At 50.3% G+C, this 26,852-nt stretch overlaps 1 pseudogene; it reads left to right on the top strand.

Moving 5' to 3' along the window:
- Window positions 1–6,006: 6,006 nt before the first annotated feature.
- Window positions 6,007–7,461, top strand: LOC139361106 (uncharacterized; annotated as a pseudogene).
- The last annotated feature ends 19,391 nt before the right edge of the window (window positions 7,462–26,852 follow it).

Below are 26,852 nucleotides of genomic sequence, written 5' to 3'. Positions count from 1 at the left end.
GGTGGAAGATCTTCTCCTACCTTAGGCAAGCCTCCTGGTAAGTGTCCGTACTCTTTGGTATGAAAGAAACTGTCTTCTCTTCCAGTCAGGCCAGCCGGCCCAGCCCTCTCCCACAATCACATACCACGTCCCTGTGATCACCGCACCACTTGCCACTCCCTCCGTCCAGGTGCCATGAGTCACCTGGCCAAGCACACACAGCAAGTCACTGGCAGAGGTGAGACCTCGGGTCTCCTCAGCCCAATCTAGGGAGCCTGCCATCCAACAGTCATGCATAAAGCGGCCCACTACGACCTGCATTATCTACCGCTGTTAAATTACTTGTTTCCAAGCTTACCGTACTTTGTATCAGATGATCAATGCATTTAAAATCAGCAGATACAGTGAGATGTCTGCTTTCTAATAATATATAGCTTTAATAATAGCATTCATGGTAGCTATTTCTCAAACAAGAAACGTGACTTATCATAAGTTTCTATGGCTGGACACAGCGGCTCACACCTTTAATCCCAGCACTTTGGAAGGCCAAGGTGATACGGTTTGGCCACATCCCCACCCAAATCTCATCTTGAATTGTAGTTCCCATAATCTCCACATGTTGTAGGAGGGACCTGGTAGGAGGTAACTGAATCATGAGGATGGTTCCCCCATGTTATTCTCATGACAGTGAGTATGTTCTCATGAGATCTGATGGTTTTATAAGGGGCTTCTCCCTTCACTTGTCATTCTCTTCCACACCACCCTGTGAAGAGGTGCCTTCCACCATGATTGTAAGTTTCCTGAGGCCTCCCCAGCCATGCAGAACTGTGAGTCAATTCAACTTCCTTACTTTTTAGCTCATTCATTATAAATTACCCAGTCTTGGGTATTTCTTCATAGCAGTGTGAGATTAGACTAATACACAAGACAATAGGATTACTCGAACTCAGGAGATGAGACCAGCCTAGACAACAACGTTTCCACCTACACACACACACACACACACACACACACAAAATGAGCCAGGCGTGGTGGCACCTTGTCCCAGTTACTTGGGAGACTGAGGTGAGAGGATCGCTTGAGCCCAGGAGTTTGAGGGTGCAGTGAGCCAAGATCATGCCACCGCACTCCAGCCTGGGTGACAGGGTGAGTCCCAGTCTCAAAAATAAGTACATTTCTATACAATTTGAAAAATAAAGGAGAAGAATCTACCACTCTGGGTGAGCCCCTTATTAATAGTAGCCAGTACTATAAACCCAGGTGTCTGCCCGGCCTTTGCAAGATTCACAAAGGCACTAAGTCTGTTGTCAGGACACCCATGCCTGGACATTGCCTGGCACCCCCTAGTCACTTCCCTGGCTCCCTTGCTGGAGCCCTGCACAGAGGCAGCTGCTTTCTCACACCACCCTCTCCAGCTCTTCCCTCTCCACCCAGCAGCAGCAGCTCCCACTCCTCCTCCTGCCCTTGTCCTTGGCCCTCTGCATGGCATCCACCATGTGCCTCCAGTCACAGCCGCATCAGTCTTTCTAGACAGTAAGCTGTTTATCTTTTACATTTGCTACAACATCAAGCATAGCACAGAGCCAACAGCTGGCCAAATATGTGAAGTGTTGTCATTTTTAGTTACTATACTAAAAAAAAAAAAAAAAAAAAAGGAAAAGGTTTAAGCAAATAACAAAACAAAAAAACAAATGAATCCATTTTAATATAAACCCAAGTAAGTATAGGTCCACAATTTCTTCGTTATAATTTTGAAACCCAAATGGCTCAGAAAACTGAAAGATTCTGCAGAAGTTTAGAGCAAACTATTTGATGGCAAAACCTGACTGAACAGATCAGGACACTGAGTCTTCGTGCTCACACTCAGAGAATCATCAGGTTTGGCGGCAGAAACCCTAGTGTGTCTAGGGTTTCTAGAAGGGCGTGCTATGTTGGGCGGGGCTGTGCAAGTGATGGGAGGAGCTTAGTGAGGGGTGGCTCTTTGCAGGTGAGGAGTGAAGCCTAGTAGGTGGGGATGCAGGTGAGCTGGGCCTTGAGGATGGGGCTTGCAGGAGATGGGGTGAAGCCAGTGGGGCGGGGCTGCAGGCAAGCTAGGCCTTGGGGGCGGGGCTTGCATGCGAGAGGCGGGGCCTTGTGGGGGCAGGGCTGGCAGAAGAGGGTGGGGCTTGGTGATGGACCGGGCTGTTCAGGTGAGGGTAGTGGCCTAGTTGGGGGCTGCCGGAAGCTGGGCCAGGTGAACCTTGGTAATCCTCTCTGGCCTTGGTCCTGTGGCTCAGGCTGTGCCCAGCAGGGAGGCCGGCCCGATCGAGCTGCGGTCTCCTCCCTGAGAGCGAGGGCTCCTTTCTCCAGCGCGAGTTAAAGCACCGTGTGTCCACCTGTGCAGTGGCTGGTCCCCATGTGACCTGGAGGGCAGAATCCCTGGGTCCTGCCGCTGGTCCGGGGCTTCTGCTTCCCCTTCCTGCAGTTCCTGGGAGCGTCTGTTTGTCCAGGGGGCTCTGATCCCTGTCTAAGGACCACGGGTGAGGGGTCAAGATCGCCCGCTGTGGAGCTGGCCTGGATCTTGCTTCTGTGGATCCTCGCTGTGTGGTTCTGGAGCAGTTCTGTCCTCAGGAGAGGGATCCTCACAGCTGCCTCTTGGTGCCCTGAGAAGAATTAATAGGACGACCCCCGGGGACCTGCTCGTAGCCCTGGGCAGGGCCAGCCCTGTGTCTCCACCAGTTCCTTCCCTCTGTGCTCCCCGACACTGTCACATCGCCAGCCTTCATTTCCTTTTCCTTGGACCCAGGCAGCGAGTGCCCCGCTGGCCTTGGCAGCCCCTTCTCTAGTCTGTCATCAAATCACTTCCTGACGGACAGCACTGACCAGCCATTGGCGTCACCAAAGCCCCACAAAATAGAACCCAACTTTCGTGTTAGGCTGTGCAGAGCTGTCCCAGCCCCACTTCCCACAGGCTGGCCTCATTCACCATGGGATCCGTGGTTCTCACCTGGGGCTGGGGGTGCCCCTGGCATCCGGTGGAGAGTGTCAGGGATGTCCCTCCAGGCCCAGTACAGTCCCCCATCCAGTGGCCCGCAGATAGCAGCACCCAGCCTGATATCTCTGTGGCTTCTGGTTCCCCGAGGCCAGCTGTGCTTTGCTGCCTCTTCATCCTCTCAGACGGGTGCCCTCTCTCCACCTTCGCTGGTTAGCAGTGTTCCATCCATTAGAGCTCAAAGCACTGCCTCCCGGCAGCACAGCCCCTTCTCCTGGCCTGCCGTCTGCCTGTGCCCCGTGGTCTGTGACATGTCCTCGCGGGCCCATCAGAGCGAGGCTCCCAGGGACGGAGCGGTTCCTGTTTGTGTCTCTGTCCCACCTTCTCTGGACCTGGCACCGTGTCCTTTGCTGACAGAGGTCTTGGGTTGATTGTCAGCAAAGCAGACAATCTATATGGCTCTAAATGGCTGTAAACATGCTTGATTGGAGTATTTTAAAAATAATTGGATATGTAAACATTTGAGTGTGACACAGGTGGATTTTTGGGCGAATGGTCTTGTTCTTCAGGGAATAACCACAGGCCCATCCACAAGGACCATTTCCAGCTGATTTATGGAACACTGTTCTACCTGGTTAATTTTGAACCTTATCTCAGCCTGAGAGGTAGGTCAGCATGTGACGAAGATCACTGGTTTGAATACTAACCTGCTCCTTTGGAGCTAGACCTTCCATGCCTCTGTTTCTTCCTTGGTTAGGTAGGAAAGGTATGAGCTACCTCAGAATTGTGAGGCCTGCATCGAGTGACCACATTAAAGTGCCAAGAACTGCACCCAGAATGTTGGTAAAGACCTTTAAACATTCCGATGTTGCATTTTAGTACCCGGGTAAAACAGCAAAGTTATGACAGAGGCAGACGCAGACCCTCGGTGAGGTGATGGCAGGAGGTGGATCACCGACCCTGGAACGAGGGCGTGGTCTGTTCGAGGCTGAACAAAGTGCATGTCGTTGTGTGTGCCACGGAGGTCCCTCTGGTGAAGTCCTGGAAGGGTCCATGTGGCTGAGCCGTGCAGTCTTTCCATGACGTCCGGCAGGAGCAGAGCTTTCGGGTGCAGCCTTGCTCTTGTGTGCACGGCCCTCAACTGTCTCAAAAGTCTGAGGCTTAAAGCAGGCTTGGGGTTTCCTTACACCTCCCAGACATCTAATTTGCCTGGCAAACATGTTTTTCTTGGGTGTAAAGGTGAAGGAGTGGGTGACTCTGGTGAAAGTGTACTAATTACTGCACTTCTGGGTCAGTGGCGCTTGGTTGAAGACACTATCTGCCCTGGGTGGACATCTCTGGGGTGGTGAAAACCGGTGGCTGGATGTCACGGGGTTGCCAAGAAGATGCCAGCTTTTTCCTTTTTCCTCAGTAACAACACCCTACTTTGTTTAGGGAAGCAGCACACCCAGCTGAAAATCCAATTCTCTTGTACGGCGGAGCGGCTGGTGACACAGGTCCAGATGCTGGGATGCTGATGGGGGTTCCTGGAGTGGGAGGTGTCGGGAGGCTTTCTTGACCCACAGCAGCCCTGAGCCCTTGTCCGGCCGTCTTGCCTGGGGCATGATGCCTGGAGGGAAAGCAGCTTTGGGGACCCAAGTGCCAGAAGCCAGAGTCTTGGCCTTTGGGGCAGGCCTGGGCCAGGCTCCTCAGAGGATGTCACAGAGCTGCTGCCCATGCGGGGACCAACCACCTCTGAGCCCCATGCAGATTTTCCTCTGTAGCCGAGTGAAATGCTGGTACGGCGAGTGAGGCAGTCAGAGGCACCTTTTGTGGAAGGAAGACAAAGCTGGAGAGAAAGAGGTTTTCCTAAAAGGTAAAAGGCGCTGATACTTCGTTAGGGATAAGTCCTAGGAGTGTGGTTGCTGATGGGTGGAAAACTTTAGCCAGAGAATAAGTGGGAATAGCCCTTGTTGGTATTTAACTGATTCATTCACGAATGGTCTGAACAGTTCTAGTGAAAAGAACATTTTGGAAACAGAAGTTTTCATCCTGCCTGACAAGCAGCATGACCGTGGGCTGTTTCATCCTTCCTGGGCAACAGTGAGAGGGTCTCAGGCCCTTCTGGCCCTGTGCTGGCATTTCTTCAGGGTGTGTGTCCCATCCCGAATAGGCTGGAATGCCTCTGGGTGCAGCTGAGCCTCTTGAAAAGGGAAGAGTCATGTGACGTGCTCTGGGTGAACAGGAAAATGAGGGAGGACAGGAAGAGGGGCCTGGAGGTGAGGAGGATGGTGAGCAACCTGGGGACAGGGGACGGAGGGTAGCGCGGGGGACAGGGGATGGAGGGTAACACCACTTCTCCAGATGCCTTTGGGGGATGCTGCCACCTCTCGCACCCCACAGTGAAGTCAACAGGATTCTGTCCCCAGGAGCCCCAAAGCCTGGCAGCTGGGATTGGCCCAGTATGAACCACCGTTCACTGGCTCTGCACCCTGAGACAGGCTCCCTGGTGTTTCCACCCTGGCTTCCCATCTGGACAGTGGGACCCTGAGTGTCACCTTCACAGCTGCGCCCGAAGTCCTGGACTCCAGCGTGTCGTCGGCACTCGTTAGCGTTTCTTTTGTTGTGGTCCGTGGATGAAGTGGCTCTTTCTTTATGTGTTCACAGCCCTCCTGCTCACTTTACCTTCTGGGAACACTTTTTAACATAGCTTCGTATGTGGGGAGGACTCGAGTGATTAATCGAATGTTTCGTCAGGTGCGGTTCTTCTGTTTCCCAGTTTTGACACAACATTTGGTGAAATTTCCAGGGACTCCTGTGGTCAGCCTCACAGTTTCACTCTGTCACTTTCTAACGCAGTATTCTTTGGGAGTCTTTTAAATTAAGTACCATCATTTCAAAATAAGTTTTATAATATGCAGTTTCAGGTTAATTCTTTACCTTTGTGTGTCAGGCAGTGGCTCTCCACCTGTGAGTCAAAAAGGTTCACGCAGTTTTCCAGGGTGGCCTTTGCATTTACTGGAACTATTAAGAACTGTTTCCTGCTTAGGCCGTGGTTGACACACAGTGCGCGTGAGGCCATGCGTGGCTTAGCGTCTTCTGCAGGCTTAGAGGTCACTTTCTGTTCTTCCCCAAGCCTGCTCTGCTGTGCCGAGTGTTCACTGCGGGCGACGGTCACACTGTCTGGCACAGGCCACCGAGGCCACAGGGCGGACTCCACCTAGCGGAGCCTGCAGAATGGCAGAGCCCAGCCCTTCACAGGGAGCAGAAAGCGCAAGCCTGTGATCAGAGCTGTGCTAGCCCAGAAAGCCTCCGAACAGGTTTAATTTAGGAATCAGCTCCTACCAGCTGCCCATGTTTAGGATGTGTTTGAGATTTTGTGATTTTTCCTGCACTGAAGCTACTGGGCTGGCTCTGAGTCACCGTCATGGGACTTCAGGTTGCCCCGACGGGAAGCGGCGGAGGCGGAGGGCCGCACAGAGGCTTGCTGCCGTGATAATGAAGGGCTTGTTGCCTCTTGGAACAGCGAGTTCAAGCTCTTTGTAATTGTCAGCGTAAATAGTGACCCGCTGAGGACATGGCTGTAATTCAGGGTGGCATGGTTGATTGTCATCATTGATATCAGGTACCTGCCTGTAAAATGATGGTACCCATAGTGCGGCTCCAGGAGGGCAGCTCCTGCCAAACACACGTGCTCCTGGGCCCCCGCAGCCTAGGTCGTGCTGCCAGCCAGGCCTGCAGCGGTGGGTGCAGGGGGACTTCATGGCACTGAGGGCCTCCCTCGTTTGCTTGTGGGGCCCAGCCCTCTGTCCCTCCCTGTCCCCATTGCGGCTCCTCCCTGGGTTCTCCCAGCCCTATGCACACCTCCGTCTTCACAGCTTCCGTAGTTTTCTCGTGGGAGCCCCACGTGGGCGCCTGGGCAGGGATGGTGTGTTAGTCGAGTTCTCTCCAGCCATCCCTGGCTCATGGCTCAGCAGGTCCCTTCAGATGAGTCAGTCAGCTGTGTGGCTGCATGTTCAGGATACTTGTCAGGGGCCTTCCTCAGGTCAGAGCAAGACCTACGCTCACCTCCTCCGCGGGACTTTGGAGCCTGCCCTGGAGAGACGCCAGCCACGTCCAGAGGGGCCGCCCGGGTCCCCGCGGGCTGGTGGGAGTGACTTCTGAGCCACTCGAGGCCCCACTTTGTGTTCCTACACCCCACAAAGCCACTTAAAGCACCATATTCTGGTGCCGTGTGCCTCTCGAGTGTGGCACACAAGCCTGGACGGGGATGTGAGCGGGCACTGCCTTCCTCAGGCTGCACTTGTGTTTTGGGGCCCCTGGAGCACTCCTGCCTGTGATTCTCGCTGCTGTCTGGGCTCCCCTAGAGGGTCTCACCCGCAATCTGAGGGCCACATTTGCAGCCACCGAGGAACCGGCAGGTCCGGCGTTGGTCCCACTCAGTCCTTCTGGACTTTGGTGTCAGAGGAGACAGCAAAGCTTCAGCTGGGAACCCCAGACCTTCTCTGCTTGGGACCCTGGGACTGAGATAGCACAGATCCTGCCATCCACGTGCTGGGGTCCCCCCTGTGCAGCTCCCTCCTCTGGTCAGGGGCCACGCCCTTGGGCTGGGCAGCTCCGGGTCCTCACACTCAGGAGCTCAGGGCGGGTCCTGGATGCAGAGAGAAGGAAAAGGACGGCGGTTTGAGCCCAATTGTGTTGGCTTCATCTTCTGCCTCTTGTCCCTAAATACATTTGCAAAGTTTTCCAGATGAAAACTCAGAAGGGATTTTTAATGACTGGAATCTGTGAATTCCATGGAAGCCAAGTCTGTCCTCAGCTGGTCACTGTTTATGCTAACAGTTATAAACAGCATGAACTTGCTGTCCTGAGAGGCAACACACCCTCCATTCTCTCTGCAGTGCAGCTGTCTTGGTGGATGGAACATGCCCCTCCTCCCTCCCTCTCCCTTCCTCTCTTCCTCCCTCCCCCCTCCCCTCTCCCTCCCTCCCCCTCCTCTCTCCCCCCGTGCCCCCCCCGTCTCCCTACCTCTCCCCTCCTCTCTCCCTCCCTCCCTCCTCCTTCCTGTCTTCTCTCACCTTTCTCCCCCCACCTTCTCTTCTGGGTGAGGGACAGAAGAGAAGAGACCTCCGGAATCTTCTTCTTCATCCAAGCAGCTTGGGGGCAGCATCAACAGCTGCAATTTGGCTGTCCCAGCAGGTGCCTCAGGGCAGTCTTTCTAATGGGAATCCTGGAATCGTGTCTTTCCTTAATGTGTCCTAAAGGCTGGAGGACATGAAGTGAAACAATGCTCCATGCTCAGTACTGTGATTTTGTGTATTTATTGGACTTACTTTGAAATTAAACTAAATGATACCCAAGGTAGAGCATTAAAAAAAAAAAGAAAAGAAAAAAAGAAAAAAACAGGCTATGGTGTTTGAAAAACAAACAAAACTGTTTGGTTTGTTGGTTTGTTCTTAGACCTTCACAGGCTCCTAGGTCACACGTTTCAGTTTCTCAGCGAGTGACTTTCTCTCTGGAAGCCATGTCAGCCTCTTGTTTGATGATGTCAGCCACAGCAGAAAGAAGCACTCTATAGACCCTGTGCTCAGCACCTTGGCATGAGCTCCTGCCATCTTCTGTTCATGCTCATCACAGCTCTGTGCAGTGGGCGTCCTCCCGATCCATGTGGGAGGACAGAGGATGGAGGCGGAAGGGTGGGTGATGGCAGGATCACATGAGGCGTCTCTCCTGAGGTAGGGAGGGGAACCGGCCCAGGACCTCAGTGCCCATCGCGTCCTTCCTCCTCCTCCTCTGCCTCTCTGTGACTGTTTGACTCAGGCTGCAGGGACAGACATGAGTATGTGCAGAGCGTGTGTGCACCCCTGGGGGTGTGTGCTGGTGTTGGTGGGGACAGATGTGTACAGAGCGTGTGTGCACCCCTCGGGGGTGTGTGCTGTTGTTGGCATGGACAGATGTGAGCATGTACAGAGCGTGTGTGCACCCCTGGGGGTGTGTGCTGGTGTTGGCGGAGACAGATGTGTACAGAGCATGTGTGCACACCCGGGGGTTGTGTGTTGGTATTGGCACGGACAGACGTGAGCATGTACAGAACATGTGTGCACACCTGGGGGTGTGTGCTGGTATTGGCATGGACAGACGTGAGCGTGTACAGAGCATGTGTGCACACCTGAGGGTGTGTGCTTATGTTGTTTTGTAAGCGGCAAATATGTGGCCCTTGCGTCGGGCGGCCCTGCACCCGTGCTGAGTCCATCAGTGGCCCTGGGGTTGGGGTCTCCATCTCCCCAGACAGCACTCGAGTGTCTTGAGGTTTCAGATTCTTCCTCTCTGGGTACTTGGGCCTCTTCAGGACCAAACATCAGAACCAGCCAACTGCAAACTGCGAGAATGTTCAAATCCATCTTCAGTAGGAAAAACAAAAGCAATTGGAATAATTTTCCAACATGATCCCGTGGTTAAGCCATTAGATACTCCAACCAACAGATTGAGTCACTTTAAAATTCACACCGATTAAAATGGTTTTGAGGGTTGCAGAGCTTTACCACTAAACCTTGAAATAATTGAAGCGTTCTGCTCCACTTGCTTACTAACTAGGGTTGGGGATAACTTTCAGTCCAAAGTAACAACCTTCTAAATCCAGCTTCGATGCAAGGCTCCCACTGACACAGGAAGAGACAGTGGCCCTTGTTTATTCTCCTGTGTTCAGATACTTTGTCATTTTTTTTTTGTATCCTGATCATCACTTCTGCTTTTCCAATTCAAACTAAAGGGAGTTTAGTTCTGTTTTGGAGAAGCTGTGGTTAGTGGTTTCTTTTCATGGTTTGCTTAATCTCTTAAGTCTGGTGCTTACATTTACCCAAATGCACTTTTCTTTAGTAGGACAGTGCAGTAGCCCAGGGCTTCTTCCTCCATATCTGCTCCCCAGGAGGCCCCCTAGGAATGGGCACTGGAGATCCAGCCACTCTCCGTGTGCCGTTTTCTTTGAGTCCAATGTAGGTTTGGCTCAGAGAAGAAAACAGGCCTCCGGGTTAGGTACCTCTGGCTGCTTGCTTGTGAAATGTTTAATTTTACACATTGATAGTTGTAGCTCGCAGTATCACTGCAGTCATAAGAACAAGAAACACTCCCATAAAGTAGATAGGCAGAAAAAAGCCATAAAAATTTAATAAAGTGCAAATAAAATGATGTTGTAAGAATGTACAGTGGGAAATGCTCTCAGTCCAGCCAGATCGGCTGCGGCATCCTCTTGTAAATACATTCAGCCACGTGTGGCCCTGATTGCAATCACTACTGTGAATTGTGATCCAGAATGTTCTTGGGGGGCCGATGCCTGGACTGTGCCAGCAGCTGAGTCTGATTGGGTGTCACGGCGGTGATGTGCTTAGTGCGGCCAGCTGGGCTGAGGGGTGGCCACCCATGCACTCACTACGTGCAGTCGTTATTCTGGTGATGGAGTTGCACGCGGCGTGGCTTGTCCACCTGGGCTATTTAAAGTACCGGGAACCCAACCGTGGGCAGGTGCCTCCTGATATGGGAGCTGTCTTTTTTATCCAGGGCCCTCTGGCCCTGCAGACCCCGGCTGCTGGTCCCTGAGCCCATAGGGAGGCACCGGAGGGCTCTGTTGGGCCATGGAGGTCCCCGAGCAGGTGGTCACTCATTGCTTGTGGAGTGGTCCATGGCCTGTGAGTTTATTCCTGGGGTCTGTGTGGGCAAGACTAACCATTTCACTGCTGGGCACTTACACAGGTGACACTAGTTAAAGTGGAATCTATATTAGCTTGCACGGGCGTGCGTGAGGAGCTGGGAGGGTGGGGGAGGCTTGGCCCTAGCACTGGAGACCGGGTTCCTGATATTTCTGCCAGGGCCCCTGTGGGTCCTGAAGACAGTGGGTGCCCTATGCACCAGGGGATGCGGAAGCCTCTAGAGGCTGTGGGAGGAAAGGAGACGGTCGCTTCCCCAGAGCCAGCCCTGCCGACACCTCAACGTTAGCTGGTAGGACCTGTTTTGGACTCCAGCTTCCAGAAATAGGAGAAAATAAGTCAGTGTTTAGGGCGCTAAATTAGGGGTGATTTAGTGGAGAAATAGAAAACTAGCCCACTAATGTGCACGCATTGAAATGTGCTCTGTCCCGGTGTTCACAGTGGTGTGAGGGGGATGACATCAGGGTTCGGGGAACTGTGCAGTTTTACTGAAGGAAGGGGCCTCGCCACGCCTTTCCTCATATAAATGAAGGTATGTATGCCTGCCACACTGCCCAGGAGACAGGGACTAGAATTCTGACTTTCTTATGGGAACCAAGCCACAGTCAGAACACGGTGAGGGCTGAAATGAGCTTCCTGTAGCCTGAACTGGGAAGAGGAATCGCAAGTAGTTTGTTTTTCTACACAGACCTGTCCTTTCAGGTTTTGTTGAGTTCTGGAAAAAGGGAGAAGCCAGGCACACCTCGGCAAGGGACAGTGTTTCTGCAGGTGGGGCGGCTTCAGCCTGAATGTGGCCGTGTGGCTGGGAGGCTCAGAAACTGCCCTCCCAGGGCACTCATCTGTTCCTTATTGCACTAATACCTCGTTTACAGAAATCCACAGAAATTCCAGAGAAGTGCGGGAGGCCTCTGGTCTGGATGGGTTTCTGTGGACTGAGGTCACGGGGTGTTGTCCCAAGTACTTATCCTGATGTGGCAGAGGCTCTGTTCCCAAATAATTATTCCACAGCTTCAGAGCCTATATCTGAGTGATAGTCTTTTAACTTTGTTGCATAAAAGTAAACAAAGTATGTCTTGGGGGTCTAAAATTCCATTTAGTAGTCACGGCTGTAAACTCATACATGGGGCTTTGGGATGGAGTGAAAACCACCGTCACCTGGCGTGGACGCTGCGTGGTATTTTTAGCGTGGTGGCCTGCTCGTGCCTTGAGTTCCATCTGCAGCATGAGCAACAGCTGTGCATTTGAGAAATGTAGGCAGGTCAGCTTGCTCCTCCAGGGGCCTGCGGGGATGGGGGTGAGGAGCCTGGGATGAGGCCACGTCAGTGGGAAGGAGCTTGGTTGTGTCAGCAGATATGGCTGCCTCTACAGGCCCGCAAGCCAGCCAGAACCCAGTTTTCCTTTGGTCATCTAATGCCAGAAAAAAACCTGTTTCTTAGAGATTCTTGTAATTTACATTAATGAACTATTTGACCATACATAGTGTTATAAATGCATGAGGTTTTACAACTTGGCAAATGTGTAACTCACATGTTAGGATTGAATCAAACTATTGAAGATACTTGTTTCAGTTGAAGGTTTTTAGCATTTTATGCGCAAACCAAATGCCAATAGCATTTTGATAGCGTATTTTGGAATTTTAAACACAGAATGGGACAGTGCTGGATCTCTGGGATGCTGGTGAGGCGGACGTGACCTCAAGTTCTTGGAGCTTGCAAGCAAGCAGGATTCCTAAATTGTCACACCTGCAGTGCTGGAAGTCAAAGTGGATTTCTGTAAACGAGGTATTAGTGCAATAAGGAACAGATGAGTGCCCTGGGAGGGCAGTTTCTGAGCCTCCCAGACACCCCAGGAAGAAGCGGGGGAGGGGGGGCAGTTACCCACCAGAACCTGGATGGTGGAGCCAGGTTTGCTGGTGGTCCTCCGTGGCAGGTCATTACATGCAATAAGAAACAGGCGAGCACCCTTGAGGGTGGTTTCTGGGCCCCCTTCGCAACCGCAAGTGGTAGACGCCCCAAGGTGGGGGATGGGGTGGGGTTCAGTTATCCACCGGAGTCTGGATGGTGGAGCCGGGTTTGCTGGTGGTCCTGCGTGGCAGGTAATTACGTGCAATAAGGAACAGGTGAGCACCCTTGAGGGCGGTTTCTGGGCCCCCTTCGCAACCGCAAGTGGAAGACGCCCCAAAGTGTGGGGGAGGGGTGGTGGCCGGTTATCCAATGGGGCCAGATTTGCTGGTGGCCGCTGCGTGGCAGTTCACTGACTGGAGCGATGGGAGGTGAGTGGAGTGGGAATAGAGGACGTACCCTCCACAGCTACTGCTGGGAGTTCGCTCTGGTGGCAGAGGGGGCATAGAGGGATTCCCATCAGGGGCAACACAGCTGGGGTCCCACGTGTGCTGGATGCCGAGGTGTGGCCGCATGTGATCTCAGTCTCCACAGCCGCTCTGGGACGTGGATTCAGTAACCTTCCCATCTCACATTTGAGAACTCTCAGGGGCTCACATCACAGCTGGGTGGGGTGGAACTAATGTCTCAGGCAGGACGTTGGCCCCAGAGCCCAGCTCTTACACCCCCTGCTGTTTTCAGTCCACCAAACTTGTAGAGAGGGGGGTGTGGTGGGGGGGCGGAGGTCGTGCGTTTCAGGGGCAGCTGAGAAACCAACACAGTAGAAGGGGGGCAGGAAATAAACCAGGCAGGAGACACAGGCAGTGCTTGGGAGATCTGTGCGGGGTCTGGGGGCCACCTCTGGGCCTGTGAACCCCGTTTTGTGCTCTCGGCTTGCCCAACCTTGGCCCTCAGACACATGCTGCGCACTTCAGGTGAAATCTCAGTCCCTCGCGTGGTGCGGGCATCTTTTCTCCCTGGCTTTGTCTCTCCTTAAATCACAGAGTCTCAGTGGGGATGGTGGGGTGGTTGGTGGTCCATGGAATTTGCCCTCCACCTCCCCATCCTTGTCCTGTCTGGCCTGTTACCTGAATCTGTGTCTCTTCAGAGCCTGCAGATGTGTGGAGGCCACGGCAGCCTCTCGCTGACCGGCCTCTCAAACTTTTTTATTCATCAGAATCATGTTAAATGCTGATTCCTAGGCACCCCATTAGACTGTCTACGCCTGCCTGGTGTGGGTACATTGAGGAAGGTACAGAGGGTTGCTGGGCTGTTCCAGGAGGGAATTTGCATTTGTAGAATGTCCACTGTGCTCCTTCCAGCACTCTATTTTCCACACACGTGGCATTAAACCTGGAAGACCTCTGGGTGCTGTGCTGGGTGAGGAAGCCCCGGCTGGACGAGCGGCTGCTGGGGCTCGGACTTGATTCCCAGGCTGGGGGCTGCGGGCTTACTCTGTTCAGTGGGCCTGCTGATGGGATGCCCTGGGAAGTCCTGCTGTGCACTCAGGGAGGTGCAGAGACAGGCTCAGGAAATACAGACCATGGATTTAAAAATTCCTACTGGAAAATCTTTTATGAGCAAATTTGCATCTGACTGAAGACAAGCATTGCTTGAATAATTGGATTGTTTACAAAATTGGTCCTATGAACAAACAGATTAGTTTTCATTCATGCCTTGTCTATAACGTAAGTAGGAACTATTACAGCAACCTAAATTAACTTTCAATTTTGTATCAGATTGCATTCCAGATTACAAATGGCTGCTTGATAATCTAATTGATAAAACGGAGGAATTTGGTACTTGGAACCCAGAGTGAAGAGAACAGAATTGCTTTGGTTTCTCACAAGCATGTGACAGGGGTGACCTGGGGTGAAGAGAAGTGGTTGGAGTCATTACACTCGAGGAGATGATCTGCCCCAGCTTTTCTCAGCTGCCTTCTGGATAAAACGAAAGGGCGATAAATGTGGAAAAATTCAGTACTGAGTTCGTCTATGCCCTGAGCTGCTCGTACGGTCATTAATGTGACCGGGCTGTATCTGTGAAGCCTCCATACAGGCACAAAGGAATTGGGCTACAGTAAGACAGCCGGCATCCTCTGGCGTCTGGGCCACGTGTCATTTCCCAAAGCCTTTTTGGGTGAAATGACAGTCGCAATGTCTGATGTTCAGAGGAGTGTATGAGGAGTGCACATATGAGATGCAGATTTTAAACACCAAAGCCAGGAAGCTTGGTGGGAGTGGCTGTCTTCCAAGTGGTTTTCTGTGCTGCCATGGACGAGGTGTGGATGTGTCATCTGTTGGTGAGATCCACTGGTGAAGGGGCTAAGCAAACCCTTATGGGGGGCGGGGGGACGGTGTTTGTGAAGCTACATCTCTTCTGGCATCCCAAGTAAATACATTTTGTAAAACTTGTGAATTTAACCCTGACGCTAACCCGGAGTGTTGAAGTCTGGTGCAGTGTCTTGAGCCCTCTTCTGCATTGAGGGTGAGTGACTGTAAATGACCAATTCCTCAGTGGTGAAAGTTCAAATTTAGCTTCCCTGAGGAAGCCAGACCTCAGTCACCCATGTCTCCATTGTAAACACTGCGGCCTCTATACGGGTGGCTCCAAGTTTCCAGGTCCTCCTTGGAGAAGCAGCCGTGCGGTGCTTGGTGATTTGATAACATCAGCCACCTGCTGTCTTCTGTCTAATCATGGTACAAATGATTCTCCTACAAGGAAACATCTGGTTTCTTCCCTGATCCATGGAAGCAGCAGCCCACCTAGGAAGTGCACCGTCCTCTGTACGTTCACAGTGAAGTCTGTCTGTCTGTGAGGAGTGTCATGTATGTCATGGGAATCACGGGAATTGCCTTAATTCTTCCTCTTTTTGAGGGCTCGGGCAGCTCTGCCTGTTTTACCTGGGACGAGCAGCGGGTGGTCTCTGGCTGCTGTGGGACTAGGGCTTGGGGTGCGTCATCACATCTGGTGGCCTGTCGAGGTGGGCATCAATGTCTTTTGCCTGTTGGCTGAGGCAGTTGTGATGCCATGGGGGTCATGCTTGTGTCGGGGCCAACCCAGTTCTTCCCATGCACACCTCTCCTGCTGGAGTGCCTTTCCTTATGATGACGTGTTGAATTAGCGTGGAGAATGTGGAGAGGCTCTGGGCCTCTCCTTCCCATTCTTACTCCCTGGAGCTGTGATGCCCGACAAGGGAGCCCATAGGCAGAGGCTCCTTTAAATTTAATTAGAATAAAGATTTGATTACATAGCTAAACACATTTGAAAAGAACTTCACAGATTAAATTCCAGATTCAGCCCTTCAGGCCCAGTGACCACGTTTTGGGGCTCAGCAGCTGTAGGTGGCTGTTGTCTTTCAGTGTTGACTGAGCAGATTGGGACGTTTCCAGTTGAGCAGGCAGTTCTCTTGCACGGTTCTGCCTGTGGTGAGGACACCTTGGCTGGAGAGCCTCGTGGGGATCCCTTAGGCCTCTGGCTGCAGCCAGGCTGCACGGTTCCTGTGCCCCGGGTCCTCTGCAGGCCCAGATGGATTCCCACCACAGAGTCAGCACTGCTAGACTGGGGTACTGTGTGTAGACAGCAGAGGGGCATGTCCAGGCCTTGCTGACTGGCCTCCTTGGCCAGGCTCCCCTATCCAAGTCTTCAGGGGAAATGCATCCACCATCCACACCGTGCACCAGAAGAAAACTGCAGGCTTCTCTGTGGGTGGTGAATTGAGATCATGCAGAGTGACTAGGCTTGGGCTCCTGGCCAGCGTGGAGCCTGATGATAGCTTTAGGTGGAACCTGACATGCCTCCATGTGTACATAGCCAAGAGAATGCAGTGTTGTCAGCTTGAATCTAAATGTGCTCCCGTTTTGAGGTGGAAGGTTCTGGGATTATTGGAAATTGGTGATTGTCCTGCTGTGTGGAGTACTTTGAATGCAGGCACTGGTTTAGGATAACCCTGGTTTCCTGGTCCTGTATGTGGGCATCCCTGACTCTGCTGGGCTGGAGGAAGGCAGGGTAGATGGGAAGGTGACAAGAGGTCAGGTGTTTCCAGCTGTGGGGAGTGATGCCATCAGATGGCCGAGATCAGGAGGGTGGTGGCCAGGGGACCAAAGCGGAGGTGCGAGGAAATGCCATGTTTCCTGGGGGCGTGGGGAGGACCTGTTGAACTCTATTCCTGGGCAACAGTTCTTCCATTCTCAGGAATCTCTGCCATTGTAATTGAGCAACAAATTCAGTAATTGCTCTAATCACTTACTGTTAAGTCCCCATCCCACTTACCATGAATTAGCAACAGTGACAACTGTTTGCCTGGTCAAGCCTTGCCAAGAAAAAACCGTGGAACTGGTTTTAGTTGCCTTGATTTCCTTCCAAATCGGATTCCTTAGCAGCTTGTGTCCCCACAGCTGCTGCAGTTCCTCCTGGGCCTGGCAGGCACATTCCACACATTCACATCTCAGCTCAGATGCAGGCGTGCACATTATTTACAGAAAATCGCACTGTGCTGTGATCGGCTTGAGCTGACATTTTCTAGGTGGGAGGTGGAGGCCGAGGACCTGTGAGGGACTGTCCGAGTGTCCTCTCACTGACTTGGAGCAGGTGTACATTTGTTCTTCAAAAGTTCTAATGGTATGAAATTAGAAATATGAATTTTTAAAATTCACGTGTTATGAACTCTGTTCAGTGATTTCCTCTGAAATGAGAGACTATTTGCAGACAAGGCAGTTGGCCTGCAGCTCTCCTTAGAACTGTCCTAAGACCTCGATGCCATCCTATGGTCTCTTCTTGGATGTGGGGTGCACTGCTTGAAGCAAAACCAAAGGAAAGAACGTGGTCAGTGAGCATCACTACTGCAGCCAGCTCAACGCGCACACCCACTGGGAGGGGGGCCGGATCACTTAACATTGTAAATGCATTTAACACTAAACCAGCAAGTCAGCCAGGACTTTCTGTAACCAAACTGCCTGGCTCATGGGAACCTGACACTTGACTTTTCGGAAGAGAATACTTGCTTCTGTGGAGTGTCAATATTTGTCTCATTTCTTGAGACTTTGCTCAAAGTGATGAACATGTGTAAATTTGGACCTTTTTCTGTAAATTGGGCCACAGAGCTCTCTAGGCACAGTCAGGGGAGTAAAAGGCTTTGAAAGATGCCACCTGATGTGAGCCATGGCCAGGCACTTTGGAACCTGGGATCCCATCTCCAGCCTTTCAAAGGACATAGAGGAATATAAAATGCAGATGGGAGAGTTCATATTTTGGGCATCCCTGTTCTTTTGAAATCGAAGTGCAAAGAAAAAGTTTTGCCTTGAGGTCTTACCCCACACTCGTTTTTCTCCTGAGGTTTTAAAATTTTCTTAACTGCTTTTTTCTCCCGCGAATCTTGGGGAACTTCTATCTTCATATCTTCTTAAAAGATATGGTTAAATTGAACACTGAAATTTAAAAACATGCTTTCATATTATTTTTCTTTTAACGATGTATCTGACATTGGTGAAGAACTAAGTGGGTGTATTGGTTTACTTTTTTTTTTTTTTTTTTTTGAGACGGTCTTGCTGTCTGCCCAGGCTGGAATGCAGTGACACGATCTTGGCTCACTGCAGCCTCACCTCATGGTTCACGCCATTCTCCTGCCTCAACCTCCTGAGTAGCTGGGATTATAAGTGCCTGCCACCATGGCTTGTTCATTTTTGTATTAGTAGAGACAGGGTTTCAACATGTTGACCAGGCTGGTCTTGAAATCCTGACCTCAGGTGATTCTCTCACTTTGACCTCCCAATGTGCTGGGATTACAGGCATGAGCCACCACACTCGGCCTGGGATATTCTTGATTGTAATTGTAATAGATCCCTTTAATAAAAACAGAACAACAACCAAAAAGCTGTCTGAAAAGTCTCAAAATGAAAGAGCTCGCTTGGACAGGGATTTGGACACCAGTTGAATGGCCCATCACAAACCATAGTTACATGGTCCACTGGGCCTGTTAGATCCTTAGGGGTATTTGAAGTGGTGGGGATATTTGCATTTCTGCCTCTGGATATCGTGTTAGTATGAATTCGACTAGTGTTTGAGGGCCAGGTTCAGATCCGGGAAAACAAGAGCCCCTGCTCTCACGGCACCTCTCTTCTATGTGTGTGTGTGTGAGGAAAATAGAAAGCATAAGATATTTTTTTCAATGAGCTGGGAAGATGGAAAAACAAGCTTAAGATGTTTACTTGTTCAGAAGAAGGAAAATGCAAGGAATACTCAGCTTTGCTGCTGCTGAAGGAGGCCCCTGGCGGAGGCTGTTTCAGAGGTGGGGTTTCTCTGAGAAAGGCGGTAAGAGGCAAATAGGATGCCCCATCTGGTTTGCCAGAGATGGGGAAAGTTAATATCTCCAAAACAGCCTCAGCATTCTGGCAAAGGCTTCGGAAAATCAGCTAGGGTGTGGGACCCTTGTTGGCCGCTTGGTAGAAGGAAAACTTTGCTGGTCCTGAGGACTGTACTGTTCTTCCACTGCTATAAAGAACTACCTGAGGCTGGGTAATAAGGAAAAAAGGTTTAATCGGCATACAGTTCTGTGGGCTGTATAGGCTTCTACATCTGGGGACACTTACAATCATGGTGGAAGGTGAAGGGGAGGCAGGCATGCCTTCACATGGCTGGAAGGGGAGAGAGAGTGAAGGGGAAGGTGCCATGCACCTCCAAACAACCAGATCTCAGGAGAACTATCATGAGGACAACACTTGAGGGATTGTGATAAACCATTAGAAACCACCCCCATAAGTCAATCACCTCCCACCAGGGCCCACCTCCAACACGGTTACAGTTCAGCATGAGATTTGGGTGGGGACACACAGCCACACCACGTCAGGCTTCCCATTCTTCTCCTGCACGTGCTTCGCAAATGGTTCTGTCATTGGTTTTTGTTTTTGTTGATACATAATATATGTACATATTTTCAGAGTGCATGTGATACCTTGATTCATCCCTATGTTGATCAAATCTGGGTACTTGGGATGTCTTTCACTTGAAATATTTTCTTTTCCTTGTGCTGGTAATGTTCAAATTATTCTCTCCTAGCTGTTTTGATAATACACAGTAGATGACCCACTGCCATGCCCCTGTTGATTTGTCAATAGTAGGTCTTGTGCTCCCATTAGGCTGTGTGTTAGTGCTTATTACCAGCCTCTGCCCATCCTGCTTATGAGTGGGCTCTGCTGGGCCCTGTTGACCACCCACTCTTGGCCTCCATGAGATCTGCTCTCAGATCCTGCTTATGAGAACATGCGCCGTTTCTTTGCTTGGTTCGTTCGCTTAATGTAATGTCCTCCAGCTCCATCCATGCTGTCGCGGATGACAGAGCTCTCCGCTGTGTGGTGGAGTATTGTTCGTGTGTATGTTCAGGCCACATTCCCTTCATCCCCTGTTGATGAGCGCTCAGGTGATTCTGGACCTTGTCTGCTGTGGATGGTCCTGCATTGAAGCTGGGAGCAGTCACTGGCTTCATATTCGGGGGGCGTGAGCCACTTTGATGTTCTCAAGCAGCCTATCCCCAAAGCCCTCCGTGGAATGCCGCATTCCTTTGTGTCCATGGCTTCCACTAGGATGAACCGTTGGGAAGGGGCTTTGAACGCTTGGGTTTCTGTCTTTGGTAACCCGCTGCACTGACCAAGCAGGGGTCCCAGTGACCCTGGACACCACCTCACATAAGGTCCAAAGATGTAGTTAGGTTCTTTTTTTAACTTAAAAACGCTTTCGACATGGTTAAGCTATAGCATTATCAGTTAGTGTTTTTCCTATTGGAAAGGTGTATATTTTATTTTCTAAGAAGGAAAGAAATCCTGTTAAATACTCTAACCACAGATTAAATCATGTCAAGGAAAGGTACTATTTTGGGGGAAAATTGTCCCTTCATGTCAAAGATCAAGGAGAGGTGACTTACATTATTTCATTGAGTTAATTATGAAATCTTAAGTGGTTTTGAGAAGACGAGCTGTGGATGCTGCAAGACATGAGACTGATGCTGATTTAATGTCAGTCAGCCCTGACAGAATGTGGCTAATATTTAAAGCTTGCTCCAGTATTGCTTGAGAGATTGTAAGTTAATGTAAAGATCTGTTTGATGCTTTTATTATACAAAATACTATTGAGAAAAAGTTTGACAGCCAAGGAACCGCCTTCAACCAGTTTCTTCCTAATTTCTATCACAGAAAAACTTGTCCTGTTAATTCCAGGATTTACTTTTGAAAAGTTCCTGTAAGGAGAGCAGAGGTATTGGTGGTTGAATGGTGACTTGAATTTAGGTGAAGATCGTTAAATATTTCATAGTCATGTTTTTCTTGGTGATTTTAGCAATTTTATATTAAATTTAGAACTGCGAATCAAACCAAATGTGTTCTTTTGCTTTTGTGATACTCCTTTGTATGACTATAGTGGTAAAGAATAATAAAATGTGTATAGGGTATTTTCTCTGTGCAGATGTTAGGATTTTTAGGGGAACAAACTAGTCATTCTTCTAATAGACATTGTGCTGTGTGTTGGGTCCTTTGTGTATTAGTTGAATTACTATAATGAGGACCACTTGAAAGTATGTTTCTATACAAGATCTTTTATATTCTGCCTTGTGTTATGCAAAATCCTTCATCCTCTAAGAAGACTAAGTAATGGGTTGGAGGAGAGGTTTAATTCCCCATTAGATCTATTCCGAATGCCCAGAATTGAATGCAAGTATGAATTATGTTTTTGAAGTGGGGAGTGTGTGGTGGACTCCTTTTTAGGTCATGGGAGGGAGATAAAGCAAAGATCAGATTTGCTGATGAACATTTGTGCATATTCTAGTGCGGAAGTCATATGACTTGACTGCACCTGCGTACTCTGATTTTGGTGTCATTAGTGTCCGTAGCCACAAGCCTCAGCCGCCTCTGGGATCCACCCTGAGGGACTGTGGTGAGGGTTATTACAGAGTCATGTGTGTTAGCGAATGGCACAAATGACCTTGTGGGCCTACTTTGGCTTTGTTTGAACCTGTAGATTGTTAAACTAATTTTAGTTTAACGTTCTGAGGATTATAAATTGATTCTTGTCTAAGAAGAGGTTTCTGTTGTCTTTGAAGACAGGAGCCACAATACAGGAGGTCCCTGGCTCACAATGGTTACATCTGTGATTTTTTTTCAACCTTGTGATGGTGTGAACTAGTCACACTCAGTGCATTATTTGGCCCGAGATGGGCTGCCTCTGGATCAACCCGTTGTAAGTTGAAACTATTATGTCAAATGCACTTTCTATTTAGGATATTTTCAGCTTACGTTGGGTTTATTGGAACAGTTTCATCCCATGGTAAGTCAGGGAGCATGTGTGCTCATAAAAGTAGAGATGATCTCATAGATACCATTAGGTATAAAGTCTCTGATGTTACAGAGATACGATGAAAACAATTAAGTGGGACTTGGAAGCCTTGGAGGGACTCACATGGTGGCTCCTGGAATGCAAACGTGGGCGCTACTGGCATCTGGATGTGACGTCTGTGCCTTCTGCTCAGCCCAGTGGGTTATCAGCTGCTCTCGAGGGCAGAGAGGTCCAGCTTTCCTGTGTTTAGGTGTTTGAGCTGCCTTGAGGCTAGCTCAACTCTCACTGGTGTCTTCAAGGCTTTAGGCCTTCTGAACAAGCAGGAGGAAGGATGACTTTGTAGAGCTTTGGAAATCTCAACGGACTTCAGGGCCATCCCCCTTGGCAGGAGAGAACCCCACTGGAGGCGAGCAGGGTGCCGTGCAGGCCTGTGCTGGGCCCAGGCATGTAGGGACGTTGTGAGGGCCACAGGACACAGATCGGTCTTGGTTCACAACTGGTGTCGATGGCCACGCAGCATTTGTGGCAGGTACATGAGTGCAGGGACGTGGGTTTTGGGGTGTGCGTCCTGGTTGCCTAGTTGCTTGGAAGACTCCTATTCAGACCCCAGCCTGAGTCACCGTGACAGGCCTCCCGCTTCACACACCACACGGAAGCCGTGGTGTCGGTCACTGATGCCCTCCAGATGTCAGAAATGCGTGTGTATCTTCCCTGGTCTCAGGATGGGTCTTGTTTTGAGGTTATAGTAAACGTTCTTTAAGAGGGGTTTTGGATATTTTTTTGTTTGCAAGGAGGCAGCAGGGAGTGCTTGAGCAGTGAGATCCCCTTCCCAACCAATGAGAATTCAGATCACAGCAGGTAATTACGGCAGCGGGGCGAGTGGCCAATCCTGAACTGTGGCTATGGTTGGAGTGTTGCCCCGCGGACAGAGCTTGCTGGGGCCTCGGTGGTCCCCTGTGGGGTGTGTGGAGCGCATGAACTGGGTGCTGCTGGGCCGTGGCTGGCTCCCCAGCCTGGGGTTTATGCAGGACTCGTTCTGAAGACAACTTGAAACCCAGGAAGCAGCATGAGAACGGGTTTGTGCGTTTCTGGATACTTGGTGCTTCCTAGTCTCAGTCGCTTTGCAGGCTCTGAGGGATCTCCCAGGAAGACTTGCACAGTCGGCCCCCGGGGTGGATGGGGCTGCAGCGGGTCTTGCAGGAGCTGGAAGTGTGGGGTGGGGGGTGAATGTCTCACAAGCGGGACCTTTCAAATGGGCCCAGCAGGATGCATCTGTGGAAATGGTGCCACCTAATGCAGGGCTGCGGGCAGCAGGGCCTGAAAGGCTACAGCAGGCTCTGTTTCTGCTCTCTGGAGAGAGTCTCTGCATGGTTTTCCTTGGTTTTTGTCTGTCTGGAGGCTGCTTCCCCCTTTCTTGGGCTTACCTAGCCTTCTGAGCTTCCTTATTGAGTATGACAAAGCCCTGAGAAGGCATTTTTATCGCATAATTATGTTATCCTGGTAGCAGGATAAATGATCTGCAAATGTGGGTGACTCAGTAGCTCTAAGGGTGTTCAATATCCAAGACAGAGGTGGGAATGAAATGTTCAGGCAGGCGTCAGAGGATCTGTTCTCTGCTTCACACTGGGGCCCTGGTTTGCTGACAGTCTTCACACTCGATCCAAAATGGGGATAATGAAATCTCACGGATTCGGCTTCAGCTGAGAGCTGCCTCCAGCACAGTCTTGTGTGAGTAACAGTTTATATGTTTGGTGCGAAGGGCGGGCCCCAGTTGATCTTATTTGTGGTGGTGCTTATGGTGGCTTTTCCATAGGAATGTAGACTTTATTAGCTTTGGCAAGGAAATCCTGAGTAAATCTGAAGAACGTTTCAGGAAATTCTGGAACCTGCAGTGAATCTGTATGAAATTGAGATTTGGATTCTCATGATTTCCTAATGCTACCCCGAAGCCCAGCAGTTGAGATAGTCGTAGAGCTTCAGTTGTGCTTCCCAGTTCCCCATTTTAAAAGGAACACGTTGATTTCATCTAGAATGTTCTGATCTCTGAGTGCTGCCGGCGGAGTGACCAGCTCTCTGCGTCAGAGGGGAAGCCAGGGCTGCGCTTACGTCGTCGCGGCAGCTGGGAGCTGACCCTGGACCTCAGGCACCTGTGAAGCTGACCACTTGCTGTAAACTCCAAGGGTGCATTGGTCTCCTTGGCGCTTTACAGTCTTCTGAAGCTTTTGATGTGTCTGCACTTTATAGCTTTTTCAGGAGTAGATGGCCTTTTCCCACACCCTTGGGCTGAGTTTTGTCAGAGGCTGGTGTGTGGGAAGCACCACACCCACATTCTGACAGGGAAGACTCTGGTGCCCAACTGAGGTCAGAGTGGAAATTTGTTTTTCCTTCCCTGCAGTCTGGTCCAGCTGCTCCCTGCTTGGTCAGAAGAAAATCATGCTTATCCAAGTCATAGGCAAACCCGCTAAGTCAAACATTTGTCTTCTTTCTTTAGTATACCCATTTCATTTATATGGGGCAATAGATAGAGAAATGTCTTTTAGGGGAAAATTAATTTCTTTAATTACAAAGAACTTTTTGGATAAAAACTGTAATCAAGAGGCTATTTTTGTAGAAAGAGCTAGTTAAATACTATAGTTGGAAAGCTCTTTATATTTGATCTTAAACTTGGGCCTGGTGTGCATGTCCACACGCTTGTGCTCATGACACCAGGCTCAACTGTGAACTACAGGCACTGGTACATACTTTCTGGTTGCTTTTTTGAAAGTCTTATTGCTTGGCCTCTCTGACTCAAATGTTGAGTTATGTTGATTCTGTTCAGAATGTTCATCCCTCCATCTAGGGTCCAGTCGTCTTTCAGGGAGGAACCGTCTTCCTCATCTTTGTCTCCTACAGTATTGTATATTTAATAGTCAAATATTTATAGGTTACATGGGTGACTGACCTGTTCATTAGGAAAACAATGCCAATTTTTACATCATTATAATGGACTTGTTAAATGATTATGTTAGTATAATGAAGTTTACATGGCAAAAGAGGCTTTGCAGATGTGACTGTAACGGACAGTGAGATGGGGGAGGACCCTGGGTTGTCCAGGTGGGGTCCAGTGTCCTCACATGTGCCTGGTTGAGAGGGAGTATGAGGGTCTGCCCCAGAGGAGGAGACCTGAGAAGGAGATAGAGGCCAGAGGGCTGAGGGCGGCGGGGGTGGGGGGTGATGCAGGGGCCGGAGGGGCATGGGTCCAAGGGTGGGGCAGGGGCCGGAGGCGTGCAGGGCTGAGGCTGGGGCAGCGGTCGGAGGGGTGTGGGGCTGTGAGCCAAGCTGCATTGTGGCCTCTATGAATTGGGAGACTCCAGGCAGGAACACAACCTACTTGACCCCTTGACTTCAGCCCTGGGACTCCTGACTTCCAGGGTTGAGAGGAGGTTTGCATTTGTGGTAATTTGTTGCAGCAGCAATAGGAAGTTAATGCATTGTATCTGTTCTTCACTTCCAAATCTTTGAAAAGTAACCCTGTTGTATCGGCCTTTTGTGTGCTCTAAATTCTAATGAGATGGTTTGTAGGAAATAATGGACACAAACGATGGCAGAACACAAAGTTGGACAGAAGCGGTGTCTTCTGTGGTTCTGTAGTTTGGGTCTGTGAAGTTAGATTTCGGTCACAGAGTGTGTGGTCTTGTTCAGGGTATACCGGAAATACTTGTTCAGAGCTCCTGGGGGAGTGGTCTTTAACACTGTTAGCATTAAAACTTCAAGCACATCAGGGACAGAGTTCCTGAGTCAGTGTTAGGTGAACTTTGAATAAGAGTTGGCATGTAGAATCTGCCCACTTTACTAGTATCAAGCAGCAATATCTTTTTTTTTTTTTGAGATGGAGTCTCGTTCTGTCACCCAGACTGGAGTACAGTGGCACGGTCTCGGCTCACTGCAACCCCCGCCGCCTGTGTTCAAGTGATGCTCCTGCCTCAGCCTCCAAGCCTCAGCCTCCAAATTGCATGATTTATTTTCCTGTTTTATATACTTAGTATATGAAAACTCTGCAAACTTTTTTAATACAAATGACATGCCAGAGCTTATGAGAATCCAGCATTTTCCCATGCAAATTAGTAGTAATGTGGAATTCCTGGGCTGGTTTGGTTTTATAAGACGTAGGGGAGGATTCTTTGCCTAATTTCTGTGGAGCTAACAATTGTTAATCACCCAGCACTCTTACCTCCCCCAACAGCTCAGGTGAGGGGTGTTACCCCTGCTGTCGAGAGGCGGGAGACTGAGGCTTAGATGAGCAGGTGACAGGTTACTATCCAGCCCCACCCACCCCGTAGTTTCCTGCCATGGCTCAACTATCTTCCTGCGAGAGAGGACACACCTTGATGATGGGTAGAATTCCTTGTGAACCCTTTTCTATCCTTCAGGAAGTTCTTGCTTTACAGTGGTGGCTCATGGGGAGGCCTCTGGCCCACTGAGAAAGTGGCTAATGTAACATTACTGTCTCTGTCTGGCTGCTGTTGATTGGGTTATTTGTAAATAGACATTTATTGCTCACAGCTCTGGAGGCTGGGAAGTCCAAGGTCAAGGCACCTCTGCAGATCTGGTGCCCCAGGGCCTGTGGCTCACAAACGGCAGCATCTGGCCAGGTCTTGCATGGCAGCAGGCATCTCATCAGGCCTCACATGGTGGAGGAGCAAGAGGGCTCCTTCAGGCCTCCCAACAAGGACACCAAACCCAGTCCTGAGAGCGGGACCTCCCAAAGGCCTCACCTCTTAATGTATCCCATCGGAGATGGTTTCAGCATGAGGTTTTGGGGACATTCAGGCCAGAGCCATTGCTCTGCTGCTGTGTTAGGGCTGCCATGGCATCATTACTGCAACAGAGCTGCAGCCTTCTCATCTGCATTTGCTGCAGGAGGAAGACGCAAGTGCCTGTGCAAGTTGGGGTTCGGTGCAAGAAGTGGAGACCCTCTGGGAATCTTAGCAGGAGGAACTTAAGGGCCTTGAGAACGGACACCTTAGGACTGTAGTTTTCTTCAGA

Source organism: Macaca nemestrina (genome assembly GCF_043159975.1).
Source record: "Macaca nemestrina isolate mMacNem1 chromosome 8 unlocalized genomic scaffold, mMacNem.hap1 SUPER_8_unloc_4, whole genome shotgun sequence".
Classification (NCBI taxonomy): domain Eukaryota; kingdom Metazoa; phylum Chordata; class Mammalia; order Primates; family Cercopithecidae; genus Macaca; species Macaca nemestrina.
This window is presented reverse-complemented; position numbering and strand designations above follow the sequence as displayed.